Source organism: Hemiscyllium ocellatum, chromosome 39 (genome assembly GCF_020745735.1).
Source record: "Hemiscyllium ocellatum isolate sHemOce1 chromosome 39, sHemOce1.pat.X.cur, whole genome shotgun sequence".
Lineage (NCBI taxonomy): Eukaryota > Metazoa > Chordata > Chondrichthyes > Orectolobiformes > Hemiscylliidae > Hemiscyllium > Hemiscyllium ocellatum.
In genome coordinates, this window is record NC_083439.1 from 1514850 (window position 1) to 1520849 (window position 6000).

The window sequence follows — 6000 nt, forward strand, 5'->3', positions numbered from 1 at the left end:
CCGGTGTAATTACGGAAGATCAACTGTTCTACGTAGCCAATAAAGAGAGAGGCATAGCTGGGCCCATACGTGTGCCCATGGCTACCCCTTTGGTCTGGAGGAAGTGGGAGGATTCGAAGGAGAAATTGTTAAAGGTTCAGCCAAACGAAAGAGAGTGTCAGTGGAAGGGTACTGTTGGGGACGTCGGGAGAGGAAGAAATGGAGGGCTTGGAGGCCCTGGTCATGGTGAATGGAGTTTTAGAGGGATTGGATATCTATGATGAAGATGAGACGTTGTGGGCCGGGGAAACGGAAGTCTTGGAGGAGGTGGAGGGCGTGAGTGGTGTCTCGAACGTATATGGAGAGTTCCTGGACTAGGGGGGATAGGACAGTGTCGAGGTAGGTAGAAATGAGTTCAGTGGGGCAGGAGCATGCTGAGACAATGGGTCGGCCAGGGTGGTCAGGCTTGTGGATCTTGGGAAGGAGGTAGAACCGGGCGGTGCGGGGTTCCCGGACTATGAGGTTGGAAGCTGTGGGTGGGAGATCTCCTGAGGTGATGAGGTTCTGTATGATCTGGGAGATGATGGTTTGGTGATGGGGGGGGTGGAGTCATGGTCGAGGGGGCAGTAGGAAGTGGTGTCCTCGAGTTGGCGTTTGGCTTCAGCGTTGTAGATGTCAGTGCGCCAGACTACCACTGCGCCCCCTTTATCCGCTGGCTTGATGGTGAGGTCGGGATTGGAGCAGAGGGATTGGAGGGCTGCACGTTGTGAGGGTGAGAGGTTGGAGTGGGAGAGGGGGTAGACAGGTTGAGGCGGTTAATGTCCCGGCGGCAGTTGGATATGAAGAGGTCGAGGGTGGGTAATAGGCCAGCACGGGGTGTCCAGGTGGATGGAGTGTGTTGGAGGTGGGTGGGAGTCCTGATTGTAAAAGTAAGCTCGGAGGTGGAGGCGATGGAAGAAGTGTCCGACGTCACGGCATGTATTAAGTTCATTGATGCGTGGGCAGAGGGGGATGAAGGGGAGTCCTTTGCTGAGGACTGATCGTTCGTCCTCAGTGAGGGGGAGGTCTGGAGGGATAGTGAAAACTCGGGAGCTGGGAGGTGGGATCTGGTGTGGGTGTGGAGCTGGGAGTTGGGGTAGAGCCTGTAACTGGAGTGGGTGTGATGGTGCGGGGAATGGGGGTGAAGTCATGAGCAGGGGTGGTATCCCCCTCAGGGTGCTGGGGGGGGCGGGAATGTGTGATAGTGGGATCTGTGGGGGGCGTGTCAGCAGAATGCAGGTGAGTGGTAGTGGGGGTTGAAGTGGTGGCAAACACGGCAGTAGGGGAGTGCGGAAGTCACTGAGCGTGTGACATCAGTGATGATGTGGAGGTGGAAGTGATGTCACGTGTGATGCATGAGGAATAGTGAGGGGCGGAAGTAGCTGTGGAAGCGGCCATGATGGGGGCGGAAGTGACATAATCAATCAGTGTGGGGATGGTGGTTGCACCAGCCGCATGGCTAATGGCATCTGAACAGTTCCAGAGGCCGGGGGAATCTACTGGAATGTTTGAGGAATGCTGGTTATGGAGGCGGGTAGATAAATGTTTGTTGTATTTACAGTTTTTGATGGGTGAGATGGAGTTGAAATACTGTTTGTTGAGAGTATGAATTCTCCTGAGGATGTAGTCCAGAAGGGGTCCTTTGCAATTCTGAGAGAGTGTGGCCCTCAGCTGAGGCAGGGCTGACTGTAGAGAGGTTAGGTGCTGGCACATTGCTGCGAGCGTGGAGCGGAGGATCCTGAAGGAGAACCGTTGCTGGTGTTTTTGAATCTGTTTGTCCCGTTCAGGTCCGAACTCTGCTGGTTTAAAGGTGGTCCGAGGTCCGTGTGGGAAGAGTTGGACTTCTAGATTAGCCCAGGAACTATACCAAAGCTAAAACACTTAGTAGAAGACTCGTGCCACTCCATTCACTCCACCCAAGAATTCCTGAAGACCGTTAAAAACACTAAATAGAAGAGGATGAAATAATGGTCTCCTTTGATGTAACAACCCTGTTTACATCAATTAACATTAACCAAGAAAACACTGACTACACTATTATAAGAACCAAAGACACATACACCAAACACCACTAACTTCATCAGCAAGGACAGTATCATCAAGCTAGTGGACCTATGCCTTACCACCCACTTCACCTTCAACAACAAAACCTACAGACACACTAATGGAACACCCATGGGATCTCCGATATCAGGGTTCTTAGCAGAGACAGTAATGCAGAGACTGGAACAAATAACTCCGCCAACCATCCAACCCAAACTCTGGGTCCACTATGTGGATGAAACCTTTGTCATCACTAAACAAAACAAATTAGAGGAAACCTTCAAGACCATCAATAATACACTTACTGGCATAAAATTCACTAAAGAGGAGGAACACAACAAACTGCCATTCTGAGCTGTTGCAGTAGAGCGAACAGCCAATGGGGAATTTTAAACCAGCGTCTACAGGAAAACAAGACATACGGACCAAATATCAAACTATAGAAGTAATCATCCCAATATCCCAAATAAAGGTGCATTAGAACATTACTTCAATGAGTCAACACACTGCAGCACAGAGGAACTACACAGTGCAGAGGAAAATCACCTATACCGTTTATTCAAAAGAATGGGTAGCCCCCTCCCCCCCCGATTTTCCTGCTCCTCGGATGCTGCTGCTTGACCTGCTGCAGCTGCTGCTGCCCGACCGGCTGTGCTTTTCCAGCAGCACTCTGATCTAGATTCCGGTTTCCAGCATCTGCAGTCCTTACTTTTGCCTAACGAACACAATCCGCCGATTTCTCAGCAACAAACTCAAACATGCAGACAAAACATATCCAGAAACCCTAGCCACTCTCCCCTATATTAAAGGCATCTTAGAAATGACTGCCAGACTACTCAGCCCCCTTGGCATCATGGTAGCCCACAAACCCACCCACACACTAAAACAGCAGCTAATGAACTTGAAACACCCTATACAGGCAACAAGCAAAACTAATGTCATTTACAAAGTACCGTGCAAGAACGATAACAAACATTACATTGGACGAACAGGCAGAAGACTAGCCACCAGGATACGTGAACATCAACTAGCCACAAAACGACATGACCCACTCTCACTAGTACCTTTACATACATGAGGAATGACAGCACTTCAACTGGGACAACACACCCATTCTAGGACAAGCCAAACAGAGACACGACCAGGAATTCCTAGACACATGGCATTCCAACTGGAAATCTATCAACAAATACATTGACCTGGGCCCCCTGAGAAAAAGTATAGGAAATTACATTACCACAGGAAATGATTTCACCAACCCAAAGAAACCTAAATAAAAAGCAGGCCATACCTCCAATGCTTCAGCAGAGGCTCACTGATGACATTACTTAGCATGGTTAGTGAATTTTGAGAAGTTTGTAGCTCAGGTTGGCGTTCTGGATGTAAGTTTGCTCACTGAGCTGGAAGGTTCATTTTCAGACATTACATCACCATACTAGTTAACACCTTCAGTAAGCCTCCAAATGAAGCGCTGGTGGTGTAGCCCGCTTTCTATTTATATGTTTGAGTTTCCTTGGTTTGGAGATGCCATTTCCTGTGGTGACATCATTTCCTATGGCGATGTCATTTCCTGTTCTTTTTCTCAGGCAGTGGTAAATGGAATCCAAGTCAATGTGTTTATTGCCCATCCTAGGACAAACCAAACAGAGACACGCACAATAATTCCTAGAAGCATGGCATTCCAACCAGAACTCTATCAACAAAGTTAAAAATCACACAACACCAGGTTATAGTCCAACAGGTTTAATTGGAAGCCCTCCACTATCACCTGATGAAGGAGCGTCGCTCCGAAAGCTGGTGCTTCCAATTAAACCTGTTGGACTATAATCTGGTGTTGTGTGATTTTTAACTTTGTACACCCCAGTCCATCTCCAAATCATGTCTATCAACAAACACATTGTTGGGCTGCATATATCCAAGACAAGTGGGGAGAGTTTCCATCATGCTCCGACTTGTGCCTTGTAGGTGGTGGACAAGCTTTGGGAGTCAAGAGGTAAGTTACTTGCTGCACTATTCCCAGCCTCTGACCTGCTCCTATAGCCACTGTGTTTGTGTGGTGAGTCTAGTCGAGTTTCTGGCCAGTCGCACTTTCCAGGAGGTGGATTGTGGGGCATTGAGTGATGGTGATGCCACGTGGAGCAGAAGGAAATCTGTGTGCAGCTAAACCCACATCCTGTACTTGTTACTGTGGGAAGCTGAAAGCTGCTTCTGGGCATGTGTTTTGTGGACTTCCTGACAGGATGTAATTCAGCGCATTTCTGAATGTTATTGCTTTGTTAAATATTTCAGTATGTGGTCAATTGGTGAGAAATTTCAGCGATAACCTTTCTGATTTCTAGAAAGGGCCTGGAGCCAATCATTTTTTATCAGTATATTTAACTGTGGGAGGCATCACAGACAGTTCCAATCCTACCCCTACATACAGCTATTCCATCCAGTGTGACTGTGGGATACAAAAATCTCTGTATTCAGCACAACACCCCCCTTCCCTCACATCCTCACTCCCCAAACCCCAGCCTGATTCTCCCACATCCTTACTTTCACTCCCCCATACCCTCCCTGTCACATTCCAGCCTCCACCCCAGGTGGAGGTTATCACAGTCAAATCCAAGCTGTCAAATGTCACCAAGGAATTCTCAGTTAGTAATGAGCTCAGAACATTTCATTTCTAATTCTGTTACAAGCTTTAAAATAAATCATGATCCTGTAGGTGTTTATGCAAATCTTTCCCAGTAGCCATTCCAGAATCTAAAGGACAGATCTGTAATTAGTGTAAACAATAGTTTAAAATGGAACTGGATAAAGGAATTGCAAATGACTGAACAACAGGATCTGAAAATGGCTGGGTCAGCAAATGGAGTGAGAGAATGATGGAGAGAGGCTGAAAGGTCAGAGCATGCAGTCAAGATAATTGCACTAATGAGGCTATTTATAGGTGATTTAATGCTTTTGGGAGGTGAGAATGAGACTCTAGTCTGTGCCAATGTGATCATGTAATTACAGCTCTCAGTACATCTGCAGTTCAGTGAACAATTCAGTGGGGGCTGCAGAGAGGAGGTGGGAGGCTTTATATCCAGATCCTGAACTTCTGTTAAATACTGCCACCTCCCCACCAGTCTGCACCTCCTGTCAAATTATTAATGCTTTTTGGCGTGTGTTAGTGTGTGTGGCAGACACTGTAATATTCAGCAAGGGGATAACACCCGCCTCTTCAGCAAGATCTCATCTCTCAATGTCTCATTCAGTGTCAATGAGGAATCGCATCCAATACGTTCTGGAGAAATGAATTTAACTTAAACACCCTTCGTTCCTCTAACATCCTAGAACTCCGCAATCAAATATTTCTTGAGTCTGTTCAGTGTTTCGGGGCAGGAACATTGCAGTAATCAGTTTGTGCACAGGAAGGACCCACAAATAACAACCAGCCAATTGTTTCCATTATTCTGTTTTGATTCCAGCTCAGAAACAGGCCATTCAGTCCAACAGTTCTATGGCAATGCCCCTGTATTGAGCCCTATCAACATATCCATCTATTCCTTTCTCCCCATGTTTAACAAGCACCTCTCAAATGTATCGATAACAATCCTAACCAATCTGCCAGCTGTAGATGCACCTGTCCATGACAGTATCGGTAAGAATGACCACCACACAGTCCTTGTGGAGACAAAGTCCCATCTTCACATAGAGAATACCATTGTGTTGTGTGGCATTGTCACTGAGCTAAATGGGGCAGATTCGAACCGATCTAGCAACTCAAGACTGGGCAGCATGAGGTCCTGTGGACCATCAACAGTAGCAGATTTGTACTCCAGCACAATCTGTAACCTCATGGTCTGGCATATCCCCCACTCAACCATCACCATCAAGCCAGGTTCAACAAAGAGGGTATGCCAGGAGCAGCACCAGGCATACCTAAAAATGAGGTGTCAACCTGGTGAA